This window comes from Corythoichthys intestinalis, chromosome 6, assembly GCF_030265065.1.
Source record: "Corythoichthys intestinalis isolate RoL2023-P3 chromosome 6, ASM3026506v1, whole genome shotgun sequence".
Lineage (NCBI taxonomy): Eukaryota > Metazoa > Chordata > Actinopteri > Syngnathiformes > Syngnathidae > Corythoichthys > Corythoichthys intestinalis.
The window spans coordinates 29,409,977-29,431,089 of NC_080400.1; the positions used below are offsets into that span (position 1 = coordinate 29,409,977).

Below are 21,113 nucleotides of genomic sequence, written 5' to 3' on the forward strand. Positions count from 1 at the left end.
TCAATTACTCATAATTGCTTAAAAAGATTTTTTTGTTTCTTGCTAATGCATATACCGCATTGACATAAAATGTTACCCAAAATGTAACAAGTAATATTTTTATTATTATTATTAAAATAGTTCTGACTATTGTTATTGGTAATAGTTGTAGTGATTAGAAGAAAAAAAAAACCCTTTTCATTCTGATTATAATCATGCAACACGAAAATTAATTAATCCTTATAGTACACTACATTGTTGTCACATTACAGTAGAGTAAGTACAGTAATCCTTCAAACTTCACCATCAGTCCATCGCGAATGTTTTCTTTGTTTCAATTAAAAAAATGAATAAATAAATACAAATGAGCTGCCCGATCCGATCACGTAGTATCCCTCTCCCTCCTGCTGCTTTTCTTGATCTGGCAGTGCACTAGAGTTGCTTATTAAAGTTAACGATGATTGACAGTTGTTAAGGTTTGATCTTGTCATAGATGTTTGGAAGCCAAAACTTCAAACCGCCACATGCGTCAATCATCGTTTAGCTTGTTAAACAGTTGCTGTAGCAACTCATTGTGTGTAAGTGAGCAGCTTGAGGATATGAGTGGACTCACTCAATAAACCATTTAATATAGAGAAGCATTTTTCTACTTTATTCTTGTTTAAAAAAAATTCGGTGGAACAGTAACATGTTAAAAACTTTTGAAGTGCTTCAAAAGTTTTTTTTAAATCATACTTTGGGGAAAAAACGTCTTATATGTATCTCTTTCCAATGCAAAATCTGAAAAAAAAAAAAAAATACAATAAACACACAAAAAAAATGGGGGGGGGGGGGGGGGGTCTACTTCAAGGTTTTTCAATGGCAGTGGGTTCTGGTCCCTATTAACTGTGAAAAACGAGAATTCACAGTAATGTGATGGTAAAATCATGAGACAAGCATATTTACACATCGGAAACTACGTAACTGCTAACTACAATAACATGAACTCCTGGAGAAGCGTCACTCCCCCATACTCCACATACACAAGACAACACACAATTGTCTCCAGCAAATCACAACTGATGTGTGGAGACCCCCCCCCCCCCCCCTCCCCATGTTGTAGCAGCACATTGCACCAAGACAAGTGGGCTTGGAGTGAGCAATGCGTGCGTCCATGCAGCACAAACGTTGGGCAGACAACTTGTCTTACTTGTCATTGGCAGTGTAATAAGGGTGCAAGGTGTGACACATGTCCTTGTTACACGTCTTTGTGCATTGCCGGCATGTCAGCAACCCCCACCTCTGTGGGGCGGGGCACATAAAATCACTACTGACAAATCACACATGGCGGAGGGGAAACAAGTTGTGAGTGGACAGCATGTAGAATGCTCTCACACTCTGACTGGCATTCAAAACTTTTTCTTGATAGTGTGAAGAATGAACAGAATGCGTTTTTGCCAAACAGTGCTCGAAAAGACAGGAGATCACCAAACCAAATCACTACTGCTATGTACTTAATTAGTCAGTAGTGTGCGAAGCAGACACATTGCCAAAATCAATTTTCTCATTTTGAATAAATGTAAAAATTTTCCATACAGTACATCTGTTTTAATATGTCACTACTTCTAAAATTGTCAGTAAAATTGTGGGCTTTTTTTCTGGGGCAGCACAAAGTCACACACATTGTGTGGCAGTTAAATGTTGTGTGATACTGTACTGTAGTCAAAACAACTCACTCTCAACCGTTAGTAGTATAAAATCCAGATTATTTGGGGTATGTTATATGTTCCCCATTAGGATTGAGTAAAAGCCCCTGGTACTATTCATTCATTCATTCATTTTCCATGCCGCTTTATCCTCACGAGGGTCGCGGAGGTGCTGGAGCCTATCCCAGCTGACTACGGGCAGTAGGCAGGGGACACCCTGAACTGGTTGCCAGCCAATCGCAGGGCACACGGAGACATACAACCATTCACGCACACACTCATACCTACGGACAATTTAGAGTGTTCAATCAGCCTACCATGCATGTTTTTGGATGTGGGAGGAAACCGGAGTTCCCGGAGGAAACCCACGCAGGCACGGGGAGAACATGCAAACTCCACACAGGAAGGCCAAAGCCCGGGATTGAACCCTTGATCTCAGAACTGTGAGGCAGACGTGCTAACCACTCAGCCACCGTGCCGCCTCCCCTGGTACTAGTTGAGCAGAAATATACTCTAAAAGTAATTTCAATAGGGATGTCCCGATTGCATATTTTTGCACCCAAGTCACCTGATTTTAAGAGTCCCGATCAGGTAACAAAAAAAAAAAAAAAAAAAAAAAAAAAGTTGTTTTTTTGGTTATATATTTACTTGATCAAAAGTTCCAAACATGTTACAGTGTTGTACTGTTCACAGTACTTCCTCTTCGGTCTTTTCCAGGAGTGATGTGGAGTATAAAACATATATATATATATATATATATTCTTTTGGCAATGCTATAGTATTTCTGGATTATTTTGTTACTTTTTAGCTTAAAAAAAAAAAAAAAAAAAAAAAAAAAAAAAAACATTTTAAATTAAAAACCCGATCCTTTTCTTCCGATTCCGATCCTCTGAAAAATGGCCAAATCAGCCCTACTTCCGATCACGTGATCAGATCGGGGACATCCCTAAATTTTAATATTGTATTCTATAGTTGAAGTCATAAAATATACCTGAAGCGTCATCTCAGTACTCTTAAGTTTTGAAATATACACCTAAATGTGAATATGGGAAAATAAAAACAGTACACTAATAATAATTCCAAATTTACCGCTTATTATGTTCTCATTTATGTAATATACTGTATAATCACTGAAGGAAATGTATAATTCAAATCATATGTGATGTTATTTAATGTGGTGGAGCATGGCAAGTTTGACAATCATTTTGTTCTCCAAAGAGCTCACAAAACTCAAATTACGCCAAAGAAGTTACTTGTGCCAAGATGGCACAGACTGACTTACACAAGGTGAAATCCAGGCCTGTTTGGCTAAAAAAGCTGTTATTGAACACAGGGGTAAATTTTCCCCTCATTCATTCATTGTAGGAAACTTTGTACTGTACTGGTAGACCTTTTGAGCCTCCACTAAACCTAACATGGATCAAATTCAGAGAAGGAAGTCCGGAGCCTGAATTCCAACTTTTAATCTTTGAAAAATGTAAAGCGTGGACTTACTACTCTGCTGCAGTGCCGATCCATAATTTGTAATTAAACAACGATGTCATGACCTAGAAGCAAAATAGGATAATTTCCTTCTTGATTTCTTAGGGGACACTGTGGTTGGATCTGTTAGAGCCACACAAATCCTGCTTTGTACCTCCAACCTAAGCTCGGGTACTTTAAGGTGAAGCAGCCAAAGTGACATCAAGAAAATAAAATGTTAGGCTCCAGTCACTTTGTGAGGTCAAATGCACAGACACAGTTGAGTTGCATGAGACTTAAACCCAAACAGACTTGTGATATCGTCTGGCGACGCCTCCTCTCGCCATCAGAGTGATCCACTTCCTGTCAGCTGCCGCCATCCAGACTATTAATAGTGCCTTGCTGGCGGCGTGCCTCTCCCTGCGTTACCTGCAGCACATTAGCCACAAGTTATGAGGTGCCGGCTGGCCTGTGATTAGATGTCATGGCTGTCGCTCTGCTTAGACAAGCGCTGATGGACAGATTTCGGGGCGGAAAAATGCCTCGGCAAGAGTGCAGCCGATGGACCCATCTGTCAATCATGCAGGATGAGAGCAAGCAAGCCAAGCGTCCTCCCAATGATGTCCGTCCTTGTCTCCGCGACTCTTTTTTTATCCCAATCTACACACCCTTCTCTCTGTTCGACGGCATTGTGATGGAGGAGACAACAAATGCATTTGCCGCGTGATACACATGGCGGATGTGTGAGGCCGTTGCATTAGTTTTGTAATGAGGAGTGTCACCGCTTTACACGATAATCAGAAAATCCACAAAACCTTTGAAATATTTTTAGCAGTATGTTGAAGTAAGATCCCAAGATACTGAAGAGAACACACAGTAGCATTTTTCTATGGAACCCTACTCTAAGGTAACGGTTGGGTGGTGGAATCATTAAACTGTGTGTGTTTTTTTTTTTTTTTTGCCATGGTTATACCAAAATGATTTAATAAATGACTGATAATGTAATGTTGTTGTTCTTTGTATGTTGGGCAGGAGTCAAATGTAGCCTCGGTTGTTAAGGGAAGTTACAGTATTTTCCTAATGTGCATGTACACACACATTTCTGGTGCATTTCCTCAAAATTAAGTCTTCGATATGCCATTTAATTTTAAGGATAATGCAACACCAGTGTTGCCACAGTTTATTTGAAAAAGTACTTTTATACTAATTGCGCTTCAAAAAAGTAATCTGATTACTGATTGCTTTATTATCAAAGTAACTAATTTATCGGTTACTTTTTACCAATTGTTTCTCCCTTTGCTGCCACAACATAAGAATGACAACAGAAAAATGTCATTGCATGTAATTGACTTTCCGATAATTGAATTTAAAGGGGAAGATCAGAATTTTTCACATAAGGCTTAATCTTAGAGTTAGCGGGGATTTAATTAGTTGATAGAGTTGATTTCAAATACCATTGACTCACCCTAGCTTAGCCACTCCGGAGCCCTGAAACCAACAAATAACTGACAAACTGCATGGAATTTGTCTAAATAAACTTCACCGACTAATTAAACAACCGCTACCTCGAAGATTAAGCCTAATGTCAAAAATTCTGAATTATGAGTTAGGGTTTAGGGGTCAGCATATCAGTGCCAATGTAAAACAAGGCAAATTGACTGCACAATAACCAACAACACACAAATGAATTGCACAGTGCAATAAACACAAAGGTGGTGGCGGGCGTGAATGTGTGCGCACAACCCGGAAATGCACCGTACACACACTTAGTCAATTTGGCTACAAAACGTGGCGACAACTAAGAGTACTTTACACTCAATCGGACTTAAGTTCCAAAGATGCTAAACAAACACGTCACCAGCATAAGTGCAACATGAATATTATGTAAACAATACTCGCCGATGACTACCCGCCATTGCAAAGGCAAAGCTACGAAATGGCCGCACATGTAGCTGCTCCAACCTATCGCTAGAACCCTCCAAAATGAAGGAAAAATACTCACGTACATTCATGGACGCACACAGATCAACACTCCCTTGCACATCTCAACAGGTGGCTGCACTCAGCTCGAATGTGCACCCGCGATCCTGACGTGTCCCAAAACACTTAAGCTACGTTCATACTGCAGGACTAAATGCACGAATCAGATTTTTTTGTGTTTTTCAGACTCAAGTGAGGCATTAACTTGACGGTCTGAACGGGACAAGACACATAGAAGTGGACCATTTCAAATCCGATCTGGGTCACTTTCGAGACAAAAGCTTAAGGAGGCGGCTTCAACATCGTACAGATCTGCTGGACAATGAGTGGCAAATTAAAAGCGCTGTACTTCAAACTCGTCCTGTTTATGAAACTCGATTGTCATATGCTGGTGTTGTGCAGTAATGAGCAGACATGACTTCTGTGGCGTTTGTTAACTTTTTTAATGCTCTGACACTCGCGCAAACACTAGATATCATCAAATAGCAATCTAGATGTGCTACGTTAGATCCCATGCCATTGGCTGCGTGAGCCCAGAGTGATGATGGGACACGTAGTCCATACGCTACATTGATGAATTGAATTAAAAACCGCCTTGAATGCATGTAAGTTAAGCAGGCAAAATCAATGCATACCAGTGACTATAGATCATGCTGGAAATAATGTTAATTCAGTACGTGACACAGATGGACTCGGACCAGATCAGTAAGAAGTAAGCACATAAATATTATGCACTAAAAAGCATGTTTATAAAATGACATCGTTATTTTTGCTTGTTAGCAAAATAAATAAAAAAAAAAAAATAAAAAAAAAAAAAATGCAGCCATACTGTGCACTCTCCATTGTGTTCTCATTTAATTAGCAGGATCTTATGGAGTAGTGGACTCCAGACACGTTGAGCAGCGACCAATCACACATTTTATACTTTGTGATTAAGTTCAAGGAAAGTGATTGCTCCTCAAAATCTTAAATGAGTTCTTATTTGGGAGTGTTGTTTACTTATTTTATTCCTGCTGCTCCTGCTTCATTTCTTTTTTGCACAGACTTCAACTACAGCCACTCATACAAGCATCCACATCCAGTTCATGGTCCATCTCCATGACAACTGCTGGAGTTGAAATGATAATCAATCTGTTGGTCTTTAGGGATGCAACACTTTGATTACCAAGCACTGCAAATAATGCAAACATCTGCAAATGCACCTTGGATTCATTTCCTCTCCGGTTTTATTCCACATATCACTTTGTAAGGTACACTTGCAAAATGAAATTAGATTCTAGCTGGATAAAAGAAAATACCTTAACAGAGGTAATAATGCTCAGTGATGAATGACACAGACAAGGAGGAATTTATTTAACAACGATTGTTCGTCAAATATACGTAACTGTAACCCATCTTTCAACAAAATTCATTCACAACTTGGCCATGAAGCTATACCCACAAGTTACAGCCTCACCATATCCTGCAAAATACAGCTTTCGTTTACGTGTTTTATGGTATTCAACTTTGAAACATTTGGCCAGCCGAGAGCCGCCATGAAGTGTCGTCGGGTAGGAGTGGCCAGCTACATTATGGTTGGCTATCATTCCGCCAGGGGAGCGTTGAACTATGACAGGCAGCTTCTGCCATGGTTCCCTGTCAAAGGAACTTGTTCTTTATTACAAGGCAAACCTATCAACCGTACGTATCACTGACATGGAAGACAAGCTGTTTACGGAAAGGTAACAAGCTAAATAAAATAACATGAATTTTCCACGTTGAAGCAAGTAGAAGTCGTCGGCATTTTTTAGCTTGAATGGGGGTGTTGTTTGAGCACATCCTACAGATTTTAGGACCTGACAGGCCAGTTTTACTTTTTCCAACTTAGAAGCTTCATCACATACTAGTATACTAAGCAATTTTCTTAAAGGGATCCTCTATTTTTAAGACAAGTAATTCTTAAAAGATAAATGTTAGTATGAGTTGTAATAATTTGATATTAAAACCCCTCTTAATGTTTTTGTTTTAATAAAGTTTGTAAAATTATTTTAAGTGATAGGTCGCCATTCTTGTTACGTCGCAGTGCGTGACGTCACTGGTCCCGTTGCTGGAATTCCAGCGTGTCACTCGTTAGCTTTCTCAACATGTCGTCAGTTCTACCCTTCCTATTTGAACCAGATCTGAAAAGTGAAGAGCAGGACAGCACTGTCGGTCGTTCACAAGACGAGCTTCAGGGAAAAATGCGTGCAGGAAATACCTGATAAGACAAAAGTTGGGCAAAATTGGTGATGCGAGAGAGTGCTGTTGGGAACTCCGGTTGGGAGCGAGAATGTATGCTGTTGGGAACTCCGGTTTTATTAGCTGATATTCAAGGTAAGCATATTGCGTTTTCAAACTCATCCCAATTATGTAGATTGTTAGCATCCAGAGCTATCGTGTGCTTTACATACAGTACAGGCCAAAGAGCACACCTTGTGTAATCCATGTCTTGTACATTGTAACGCGTGGTAGCTAGGATACGTGTATAAAAGTACCAAAAAGGGGAGAAGCTTCCACTTATGCACATTTATTCACAAAAAATAATATTTCCACCTTGACCACTCTTCACTCAAGAGCTCAGCAGTACGCAAACACGCGTTCCCTGACGAACTCCAACATTGTTGTAAGGTCCATGTCAGAGTCACTGTCGTCACTGTAGCGTGCCATAGTGCTTTAATTATTTAGTATGATTTGGGGAAAACTCCCACGAAGAATAGTCAACAAAAAAGATAGCAATAGTAATCCAAATAAGCGTTTTTTACTCACACTCGAAGATCCAGGAATTAGAACGATCCCATGACAATGTCGCAGCCGCGATCAGGCCGTCGATTCCAAAAAATAGACTGATCCGAAAAGCCGCAGTGGGACCGACGAATCATAAAAATGGACAGATCCAAAACCAATATTGCAGACGCGGTGGGACCATCGGATCCAGAAAATAGACGGATCCCTTACTTGACTGAGGATCCAGGAAAAATGTTCGGGAGCCAGTTGTAACGCGTGGTGGGTAGGATACGTGCATACAGGGACCAAAAAGGGGGAGAAGCTTCCACTTATGCACATTTATTCACTAAAAATAATAATTCCACCTTGACCACTCACTTCACTCCCCTTGTTTCCATATGACTGGAAATTGCATCCAAAAGCAGCACATCGTGGCATTTTACTTCGCAAGTTAAGGCAGCAATAAGCAATTGTTGAACACGCTACACATTTGGAAAGATCCCAATTAAGTCATCACTGCGAGCCCGCAAACCATGGTGCCAGCTAATGGTCAAAATATGGACTAAATATTATAAAATATTGCCATTGATTTAACATTTTATGTGTTTCTAACAACATATTTTAGTACAAGAGAACAATTGTGGTTTATTAGAGCGTACATGTATGTAAGTTAGAGGATCACTTTAAGAAATCAAATTTGGCACGAGTGGTAAAAGTGTTTTCCTTAGCTAGACAAATTGTTAATTAATGTCGAGTTCCATTTTACATAGCCTTGAAGTTCAATACTAAAAATGTTACTTAAGACCTAAAATTATTTGTTGCAATAAAACTGACAAAAATTGTACACAGACTAACGTGTATGCCTACTCTGAACACAAAAGGTCTAAGGGATGTATGGATGGATACACGCACGGACGGATAGATTAGACTCAATGTCCAAATCATAATAACACAACACATGCAAGAGATCAAAAAACAATATAATAAAAACAATAAAATAATAACAGGTGGACTACAATAAACAACACTGGGTTGTTGGTGACCCAATAACAGTTTGTATGACAATTGTTTTTCTCCGTGTGTTATGTTCGCGTAAAATAACAATTCTGTTTCTGTCTGCTGGTACTGACAGAGGTATTCACTTTAAAAATCATTGTGGTCGCATTGCCTCATGACAAACAAAAATAACACAAATGACAAAAGTGGAAAACAACAAACTGATCTTAACATAATGAAAAAAAAAGCTCTCTTGCGGACAGGATGTCTCAAATAAACATTGATAGGAAGACAACGGTGAGTTATAGCGACACACTATTAAGAGTGCTGATTGTGACAAATGCAGTGACTTCACAGCTCCATAAATCACAAAGCGGGCCAGCGCATTCCCTGCGAGGTGCAATGATTTCTTCTCGCCGTCGGTCGCAGTCGCGCTGCTCACTCGTGTTAACAAGAACGGCTGACTGAGCGCCGTCTTAAAAGCCGCTGCCGCCGCCACCACCATTCGCAACCAAGTGACTCATCAAATTTCATTCACGCTGTCTATTTTGGGCTACACTTCCATCTTTTGCAAATTCTTCTTGCAAAAGCTTCAGTTCTGCCCAGTCTTTTTTTTTTTTTTTTTTTAAAAGCAAATCAGTTTATAGAAGAGCTAAGCGTGAGTAGAACGCAGACCTGCTCCAAAGCTAACTGTGACTGTACTACTGCTTGTACAAGAAATTATTGAAGATTTTACAGATTTTTAAAAGATTCACCACCATAAATTACCCTTCAGTAATATTTATTACAACACATAGAGCAATTCATTCGCTTATAAATGGCATGACGTAAACAAAATGATATGACAAAGCATACAATTTTTCAGCGTGCTAACGTTGTAAGGTGGATTTTTTTATGGCACACTATTTTCTGTTGCGGAAATCACTGTCGTGGCGAAGAAAAACCCAAAGACCCAGCTTAAGCAAATCTTTCCACTCTATCTTCCATGAATTTTCCTTTCCTGTCTCTACTCCTGGTGCCACTAGGTGGACTGCCATGTAAGAGTTGGCTCCTAATGCTCCACTGATGGGGAATGGAAATCAGGTCCGTCTGTAAGCAGTCATACAAGACAGCACTGGCAGAGCAGAGATGTTGCTGGTGAGTTTGCAGAACTTTCCCATTCCAACTGAAACCAAATAATGAATGATGCTAAAATAAGAGCCTTTCTGAGTTCAGAATTTCGACAGCTATAGGCTGATTGTTCTTAATTTACGTATTGAGGCAGTCTATGATATGTTTGTAATTGATTAGAGTGGCCTGAAAGTACACGCAATTCACTCTTTACACTATTTTGTTATCTTTCAAGGTTTTCAACCTGCTATTCTGCTATCTGAATTATTCAAAAAAAAAATTTTTTTTTTTTGAATAAACCCAGTTGGCCTTGCGTCCTCTGTGCTAATCATCCCATCAAGCGGGACAAATATGTAAAAGAGCTTGACAATAACTGCTATTGTAAATAGAAACCTTTTCGTATTGTATTTTACAATACAGTAAAATTTGCTACATTGCAGTTAGTTAACAAACCACTGGGTCCCGCCTTTTAAAGGCACATAGTATGCAACACTGAAACGCTACATTACAGACAGTTCGCTTTTGCCACATATAACGCAGATTTTCACAAATAGCTATCACATCATCAACTTCAACATAAGAGCTTTAGTAATGTGTATAAGCATTTTAGGAGTGTGAGTAGGAGTGTCTCAGTACGGGTTATTAAAGCATTTCAGTAGAATGTGAATAAAAATAGATTTTGACTTCCATAAAGCCTTCAATTAAAACATTTTGCTATCGTCAGGAAATACACTGTAACAAAGTCGTCTCTCTCCAGGGAGAACTTACAGTGGCAACATAATTGTCCTCCAGTATATCTGCTTACTCACAAAGAACATGTGCAAAATCGTGTCGGTGTACATGAAGCGAGAGTTAAAAAAAAAAAAATTAAAAAAAGGAAAAAGTGCTGTAATTAGGACATTACGAGAAGCGTGTGACAGTGCCTGTCATCGCCACAGACAGCCTGGTGGAAAGCTGGCTGGTCAAAGGGGTAAGTGGAAGAGGAGGGGTCCAAACGCCAGGTTCAAGAGACAGCTGCTGCACAGCCACTCGCTGTCTAGAAGCGCTGGGAGAATATTAAACCAGTGGGTCCTCAGCCAAGATTCATTTATGAGACGCAACAAAGCCGTTTTTATCTCCTCTATGAGCAGGTAGCAGCTAATTTATGCCACAGTTGCTTTTTACAAATTGTCCTCATTTTCAGCCACCAAAGAGGTTCTATTATGACACCAGCAGCAGTGGGCAAGTAAACTCCCAATATGTAATATATAAGGGCTGGCACAATATACAGTACCAAGACTGCCCTTTAAAAGTACCGCAACAGTAAAGCAACTATGAGTGGGAACCTCTTGGTACCTCACGATACGATACGGTTTGCGATACAAAGCTCATGATAACGATGATCTGACGATACGTCGATACAACGATTATCGATACAGGTCAGGAAATCATTCTAGGATATTGTAAAAACAACTAATAAACAGAAAAACAAGCTTCTGTTGTGAATTGGAATGAGGTTATCACTAGTAGACGTCCAATCCATTTGAACTTTGAACCACTTCAAACGGATTGAACGTCTATGGCGGTCAGTAGCAGCCAATGCCAGGCAATGAGGTATTTTTGGGCCATTTAAGGTAATTTACCTGTTGATTTTCAGTTACTTCCTGTTGATTTTGGGGTATTTTATGGGTCACTTCCTGTTCCTTTTGTGTTACAGAACAGGAAGTGACCTGGGAATCACCCAAATGAATAGGCAGTGACTCAAACTCAACAGGAAATGGCCTGTAAATGCCCTAAAATAAACAGCAAGTGACCTGTAAATGCCCTGAAAATCTGACAGAATGACTGTGAATGCGCTGGTTTAGAATGAACGAACATTCCCAGTCTAAATAGATTGGGTGTCGAGCACCGTCACAAGGCAGCCTTAGAGTTAACTGAGACACTATTATGGTGGAAGATTTTGGTAGCAACTTGTTGGTTCCTTTTTCTTTCTTCCTTTTTTTTAAGAAATTGACACCTTTTTAAAATGATATATCGATTCTTGCAGGAGTATATCGATAACCTTTTGGGATACAAAGTATCACGATATATCACCATTTCGATATTTTGTCACACCCCTAAAAGCAACTGCTTTAGTTTTGCTATCGAGTGAAATTATTTTAATAATAATTAGTACACTTGTGTACCTCCTAAGTGTACTAGTAGTATTAATGTACATCCGCCCTTGGAAGACTGCTTTTCCAGATTTGAAAATGATCAAATATTATTAGTAATGTCTAAATTTACTGCAAAAGGATACATTGCCCTACAGTCAACAATGACTCCATGCCATTATAGGCACATGGTTAATTGCATGGATGGCTTACTGTAGTCATGATACAAACATTCCTTTTCCTCCTCCTCCTCCTTTCGACACCTGTGATCATTCTCTGCGCAGCCTCTCCTCATATGCTCATAATCACCTCCATCAGGCCAAAATGCATCCGGGGACGCTAACCACGTCCATTTGTTTGCACTCGTAATGTCTTTTTGTGCGCCTCAATCAGGCACCTGTGTGAGACACACCTGCTGCCTCGCTGCCACCGCCAAAGACGAGAAGGGAGGCCTTTTGTTTCCTCGCCCGTTTTATAATCAGCGCGTTGTTTCCAATCTTCCCACACCATTTTTCAATTTCCCATTTTCCTTTTTCTCAGTCAAATCGCTGCTATCAATCAGATGCGCATTGGAGAGCCCGGAAAGCGTGCGGGAGAGTAGGAAAACATGGCGTCAGTGGGGTGTTGACTTCCTTGATGGAACCATCTCTGGCCCCAGGCCTCATTAGTCAGACTGCGGGAGAAGAAGTGTGTGTGAATGTTAGCACATATTTATGAAGGGTTGTCAGGGATGTCGTTTACACCTCACAAACACTACTAAAACATTCTCACACACTACCTAAACATGTATAACACGAAATAAATTCACTAGTAAGTGAGTGTTTCAGTAGTTTGTAATAAATTCAAATGCTTTGCAAACAAAAAAAAACATACGCCAATAGCCACAACAAGAACGCAAAATCCTTTAATAATAATATTATTTACAATTTAAGGGCCATACTACTTAGTTTGTCGGTTATTTATCAAAATGGTATTTGTTTCAAAATACTGTTTTTATTTATTTGATTTCAACGGTTTTGGGGTTCTATATGTGAGAGGGAATACTGAGTTATGTTCCTGACTGCCCCTCATACATGTTTATGTGTGTCCATCAGTATGAAGCCATTCTACATCCCAACCCCCTTTATTCTATTCCCACGATGTTCTCGATCGGAGTCCCTTCAGTCAGCCCCTTCTATTATGTGTTGCCCTTTTCCCTCCATGGTGCTTTCTGATTTCACGACCAGGTGACTTATAAATGTCTAGAAAACAATTTCACGGCAGCAGTGATGGCGACGCTGTCATCTTACAATCGGACACAGAGGCATGATATCAGCAGGTCGATCGGACTCGAACCGTTACCGTGATCCGCATTGATCCGGCGTGACGCAAAGAGGTGGTGAGGTATCGACTTTTCACTGTGGAGTTGTCTTTGATTCACCAACCGCATGCGAGCTATAAGAGATCATTTTCCTGTTTACATCCTAAAAAATAGGCAACACAGGAATGTGCACACATGCCCAACTAGACTGATTATATTGTAAGAGAGATTTGCCTGCAACGGCGGCATATGTTGGGCAAGTTAGTTTGTGAAGTGGACTAGTTCCAAATTAAGTTCATAAGATTTAAAAAGAACCACTGCATTTTCATCACTATAGACAACTTTCCGAGGTACTTCCGTTTTACTTTCGCATTTCTGCAAGCAACGTCTGTTTTCAAGTTTTTTTACCATTGACTTCAATGGCGCAAGAGTGGCATCACTCACTAAAAACCATGGAAAAACACGATTTGGAAATACCGCATCCTTCTGCCAACTCGACATGGGACAACATCATTGAGAAATGGCCGAGGGTGACCACAAGTAAAATATTATCGTACTTTATTGATTATGGCAGTGGATGGAAATGCCATCAGTAACCTGAAAAGCTCCAATGCATTCTAGTACCTGCACCTGTGTCCGGTGCTAAAAAATACTATAAAGCTAAAATCTTGCGCATGAAACGACTTGTTGCCTTTGATGTTGTTATTACGATGATGATTGTAATTATGATGATATTTAATATTATTTACTCCAACTACTGTATCTGCTGCTTGCCTGTTGCTAATCAGTACCTGTAGATGGCACAATCATGTCAACGCTTAAATGCGAGTGTCACATGTTTTTTGCTCGTTGATTTACAGGTGGAAAACACTGTTAGGCAAGGGAAGATAAGTTGATGTGCCTCACAGCAACACTTACTGTACGTTGATGGACATATATCGAGACTACGTCGTTCTGCCCGGGGGTGGCCGAGAGGCTGGGGCTGGAAGTGGTGGCTCGCCTCACGGCGGACCATCAGCTCGATCCTGGGATCAAACTACGAGCTTTTTAACTGCAGCAACTTTAGGATACGCCATTGGAGCTGAAATTAGCAAGGACAGCATGAGAAAGCCCGTCCAGAGGCGGTAATGTCGGGTGAAAGCTGGCGAGTCTCCGAAGCTCAGCTGTCTGATCACATTCTCGTACGCCAGTAATTTTATGAATTGTGATTTATTGACCTGATTTGCACATGCACTAATTGTTTTAAATAAAACAAAAAATTTATTGTGACTAATTACTACAATAAAAAAGAATGACATACTATTTTTGTTTTTATGTACATATTTTTCCTTGTAACAACAAAATCCATGTCAGCCCTTCTGCATTCAGAAAATGTAATATAGTCGGTAATTTCTAGAGGCGTGCGAAATTTCCGATTCTTATTCGCGATTCAGCCGTGGAAGATTCGAGAACGATTCACAAACATCCAAATTCCGATTATTGATTTATACCAGGTAAAACTGAAGTAAAACACAGTCAGCGCAAAAGTCTTTGGGACGCAATGACGAACGGACAGAGAGTAAATATCATGTTCAACTCATGCTGCTAGATAAAAAAAAAAAACAATCATACCTGACTGCGGCCGACAACCGCTACAAACAACCCCCAGTTGCTAGTTGCTACAAACATACGGCTACAGTAGATATCATATATGTAGAACTAGATGCAAAATGACACACGAAGCCGTTGTTAGAACATGTATTATTGAACCGAGATGCGAAACGACAGACTTTCTGACGTTGGTAAACAGCCGCCATCTTAAAGCAGTACTAAAGCAGTGACTTCTCTAGAAGGCTCTGTTGTAGCGAACCTAATTAACTTTTTATCTAAAATACTCCTAAATCGGCAGAATCTTGTCTTGAATCTATCTTTAAATGATGAAATAGTTTTAAAAGTTTGACAAAAGTAGACAGAAGGGAAATTATGGAATAACGGGAGAAATTTTAACATCTGTAACAGTTGATTCACAAGAAAGCTGCTGATAAAGAATGGGGACTGGAGTATTTTATTTACTGTTATTTTTGTATATTTGTTTACTGTTATATGCTAACTTGATACCGAAATAGTAGTTTGGTTTAGCCTGAGAGGATTTTTGAACAATTTTGGAATTAATGTACAAAACATTTATTTATTTAAAAAAAAAAAAAAAAAAAAAAGAGGGGGGTGCATCAATAATCGTTTTATAATCGAATCGGACCCTCAGAATCGTAATCGTAATCGAATCGTTAGGTGCCCAAAGATTCCCAGCTCTAGTAATTTCACCTCATTTTGGTCACTCAAGTGGTCGGCGTATCAATCTATACCTCACGTCAACAGAGGCTGACAGGTTGTTATAATTTTGTACACGAATGATCAACGAAGCGATAAGAACAGTCATACAATCTCTAATACGTTTAATCTACATCGTGCTGAATCCATTTTGGGAGATTCCGTGGGTTCTTCTGGATTGATTTTGCAGTTTTAACTTCGTCAACACACCGCTTACTTCAACCGCAACTCATGAGTTTTTTTTCTAAACCGGAAGTTCGAAGTAGAAATTTTCCAAGATAGTGCCGCCCATGTTTCGCACAGGAAACTTGTCTATAGGGCGCACTTAAAAGTCTAAAATTTTCTCAAAAATGGACAGGGCGTCACTAATGTGAAGCGGGTTGTGTGTGCACCAAATAAAAAAATCTGTAGCTGTCGCTGTGTGACTTCGATGAGCTCTCTGCTTGAATGACTGGGTGACAATTCCTGCCAGGGCTAGGTGAGGAGAAAACAAGTGACGTGTTTTTTTTTTCATTTCTTTTTCAAACTTAATACTGTAACATCTGCAACGCCAGCTTTGTTAGGGTTTTCACTTATTTTGCAACAAGAGGAACACAAACATGGCTACTGTCTGGCATAGTTGACGCCAATCACATAAATTATTCAAGACAAAGTCTATGTAAAATAAAATATAGGTAAATTAAAAATGTAAAGAGGAACACAAAATGTCATAATTCACTAAATGGCCCAAAAGGACAAAATTATATTTAGACATTGCTGCCCTCGAACAAAATATATGTGATATATAGTACTATTTAAAAAAAAATTTTTAATCAACGATCAAGGCACATTTTTTATAATTGCCGATCCCCAGAAGAAAATAGCGCCTACAGTAAATTCACACAGTGACGGTAATCTACGACTTCTCTGCTTTCATTTATTCACAGCTTGACATTTCCTCCCTTCCTGTAGAGTGTACTCTTATGGCGTGCCAATGGCCACATCATTTAGACTGGACCTGCATGAATATTTAACATTAGCGCTTGGCTCCTCACGCTGGCGGAAAATGAATTATTTTGGAGCAGGGGCTCTGCCGAGACTGTGAAAAGCAGCCTTCACTCAGGTGATGAATCGGCCGCCCAGTTTATGTTGTATTAAGCAAGCTAAACAAACAGCTATCAATCACTCTCCCAGCTTTCTTGGTTTTTTTATCCCGACTCTTTGTGAGAAATTCGGCTGATTTGCAGGGGGATCCGCTGAGCGACTGTGAGTAAGTCCATTTTGGCCAGGTAAATAACAGTAAATATCAATACTAAACCACTTCATTACCCTTGAAAATAAAATCTTACAGATTAGTTCATTTTGAGAACCTTGACAATTTGTAATGCTGCACATCAAAACATAGGCAACATTGAGATACAGTGGGGCAAATAGGTATTTAATCAACCACCAATTGTGCAAGTTCTACTACATTAAACGATTAGAGAGCCCTGTAATTGTCAACATGGGTAAACTTCAACCATGAGGGACAGAATGTGGGGGGAAAAAAACCAGAAAATTACATTGTTTGAGTTTAAGGAATTTATTTCCAAATTAGAGTGGAAAATAAGTATTTGGTTACCTAAAAACAAGCAAGATTTCTGGCTGTCAAAGAGGTCTAACTTCTTCTAACGAGGTCTAACGAGGCTCCACTCGTTACCTGTATTAATGGCACCTGTTTTAACTCATTATCGGTATAAAAGACACCTGTCCACAATCTCAGTCAGTCACACTCCAAACTCCACTATGGCCAAGACTAAAGAGCTGTCGAAGGACACCAGAGACACAATTGTAGACCTGCACCAGGCTGGGAAGAGTGAATCTGCAATAGGTAAAACGCTTGGTGTAAAGAAATCAACTGTGGGACCAATTATTTAAAAAATGGAAGACATACATGACCACTGATAATCTCCCTCAATCTGGGGCTCCATGCAAGATCTCACCCCGTGGCGTCAAAATGATAACAAGAATGGTGAGCAAAAATCCCAGAACCACACGGGGGAACCTAGTTAATGACCTACAGAGAGCTGGGACCACAGTAACAAACGCTACTATCAGTTACACAATGCGCCGCCAGGGACTCAAATCCTGCACTGCCAGACGTGTCCCCTGCTGAAGAAAGTACACGTTTGCGGTTCGCTTGAGAGCATTTGGATGATCCAGAAGAGGACTGGGAGAATGTGTTATGGTCAGATGAAACCAAAATAGAACTTTTTGGTAGAAACACAGGTTCTCATGTTTGGAGAAGAAAGAATACAGAACTGCATCCAAAGAACACCATACCCACTGTGAAGCATGGGGGTGGAAACATCATGCTTTGGGGCTGTTTTTCTGCAAGGGGACCAGGACGACTGATCTGTGTAAAGGAAAGAATGAATGGGGCCATGCATCGAGAGATTTTGAGTGAAAATCTCCTTCCATCAGAAAGGGCATTGAAGATGAGACGTGGCTGGGTCTTTCAGCATGACAATGATCCAAAACATACAGCCAGGGCAACAAAGGAGTGGCTTCGTAAGAAGCAATTTAAGGTCCGGGAGTGGCCTAGCCAGTCTCCAGATTTCAACCCCATAGAAAATCTGTGTAGGGAGTTGAAAGTCCGTGTTGCCCAACGACAGCCCCAAAACATCACTGCTCTAGAGGAGATCTGCATGGAGGAATTGGCCAAAATACCAGCAACAGTGTGTGAAAATCTTGTGAAGAGTTACAGAAAATGTTTGGCCTTCGTTATAGCCAACAAAGGGTACATAACAAAGAATTGAGATGAACTTTCGGTATTGACCAAATACTTATTTTCCACCATGATTTGCAAATAAATTCTTCAAAAATCAAACAATGTGATTTTCTGTTTTTTTTTTCCACATTCTGTCTCTCATGGTTGAGGTTTACCCATGTTGACAATTACAGGCCTCTCTAATCTTTTCAAGTAGGAGAGCTTGCACAATTGGTGGTTGACTAAATACTTATTTGCCCCACTGTATACACCTATAACCCACGTTAACCTTAAAAGGATCTTGCCACACAGTTTTATCGGATTCACTACTGTCACTTGGTGCAGTACTAGCCACAGGCAACAGAAGTCTATTCAGTGGACACGTAATGAGGCATTCGTCATAAATCCATTAACTGATTGGTACAAGAGAATGGGAACTGTAGGAGTGAAAGCACTTACAGAGACTTACTTCAAGCCTGTCACTAATGATATAATCATATTCACAAACTTGGTATAGAAGCTTTCAATCAGATTATTTGATTACCTAACACATTAGACTTAACATTGGTTAATTATAATAAATTTAATAAAATCACACATGGCTTTGGATGGCCAATTGGTATTTGAACCAACTTACAACGGCAGTTTCACAAAGCACACACCAAACAACTTGCACAAGTTTAAAGATCAGTAGCGTTGGACATCGAGCATCGATGCGATCTGGGACTAACACTCATGGAACAGTTACATTCTTTTTTTTTTTTTTTTTTTTTTAATTTCGATTCCAAGTTTCGATGCCTTGACCGCTGAGCAGAAAAATTAGCTGCTGAACACCACGAAGAAGAAGCCACATGACGTGTGTGTTTGTGCAATATAACTTCATTTTAATCATTGACACTATGCGGTGGTGCTATAAAGTTTGGCTCAACTTCACAAAAAAAAATGACCAGTCAGCTCAGTGCAACACTTGCAACACAGCAATATCATCATGCAAAGGTTGGTCCACGACCAGTGTGATTTAACACCTTCATGGAATACAAGTCACTGAATGCCGCATATTTGACACGCTGCCCCAGTCCTTTAACCAGTCGGAACCAGGTAAGTAAAACAATAAATTACGCCTGTCTTCTGTTATAATTGGGGCAGCAAACAAATTGTACTGTTAATAGGGTTGAAGAATAATGGCGTATTAAGAGTACGAGAATAATTCGTAATAATCGGGCTAATGTAGCTATATTAGCAGCTACGTACTTTACGCAGTGTGGTCCCGCCTCCGTTAAAATCAACAATGTTGAAAGCATCTTGTGTTTTGGAATCGGTTTTGCAAAAAGGGAAATCATTATTTTGCCTCGTCAAAGCTCCCAGCTATGGTACATGTATGTAAAGTGTGTGCGCCTTTTTTTTCCTCGTAGCAGTAGCATCACTTTAATCGCGTAGTCTTTTTTTAAAATTTATTTATTTGGCCCTAATACTCCATAGTAGTGTCATATCAACGTGCATCATTCAATTTTTTCTCACGCATTTCACTCTAGTGATAAATGACATTTTTTTAATCTAATCTGCTGGTGCTCACTCTAATGCTGTGAACAATATAGAAATACCGTAATTTCCTGAATATAAGGCGCACCCGTGTATAATGCGCACCCCGAATTTACTTGTAAAATCTAGGGGAAATTATTGTACCCGTTTATAACGCGCACCCTAATTTTAGCACCAATAAATAGAAGAATACAAGAAAACAGAGCTCGTGTACAGATACAGAAATGTCATTTTACTGACTGGTGAAACACAGCACAAGCATAGCACATTGGTAGTTCAAAACATTACCATAAACTGACAGTATTTACGGTAATAATATGATTTGACAACTTCTCCAACTTACCAGAATCTAGGAGAAAACAAAACAGATGTGACTTTTCTTTTAAAGGCTGCTGTATAACTTGCTCGTTTCATCATGATGAATAAATGTTTCTTCCATGGATTGATACGGTAAAATAAAAGTGGGGAATGAAATCAGAAAACGGAAAAAGTGCATCGCTGTCAACACGAGAGTAACAATAGAAACGATTGTTATTTGGGTTTGAGTTTCCCGGGGGACAGATATAGTTGACGGACACATGAAGTATGTGCTTACGTTTGTTATGGTCCAAGTTGCGGAGCTGCAATAAACGTTGACTCAAATGAGTTCAAGAAACTAAATTCTGTGCTTTATGAAGAGTGACAAAAGCAGAATTTAACACAGACGAAATCATTCGGCCGATTAGAGTGAAGTATTACCGAAACAAAATGGTTATGTCAAGTACCGTAATGGTCGGCAACGGGTCGCCGCATACATTTCTTCAACACAACGTGGGCGTGTCAATAAAAAAAAAAAATCGGTTTATATATATATATATATATATATATATATGTATATATATTTATTTCTGTCTCCATCCATGTACCCGATTATAATGCGCACCATGATTTTACAAGTTGATTTTGGGGAAAAAAGTGTGCGTTATAGTCAGGAAATTACGGTACCACAAAAAGAGAAGGTAAGAATATTTACAGTATGTGTTTATTTGTACTTTTCTAAAATAATTTAAGTGTTCCAAAATGTTTTTAGGAATTAATAATTGTCAACAAAATGTAATGAAGATTAGTAAAAAAAATATATATACATATATATATATATATTATATATGTGTGTG

The 21,113-nt window shown here is 39.5% G+C and overlaps 1 protein-coding gene across 3 annotated transcripts in view; it reads right to left on the reverse strand.

Annotated features, from left to right (window-relative positions):
* Positions 1-21,113, reverse strand: part of cadm1b (cell adhesion molecule 1b) — a 375,267-nt gene that overhangs the window by 125,675 nt on the left and 228,479 nt on the right. The window lies entirely within an intron of this gene.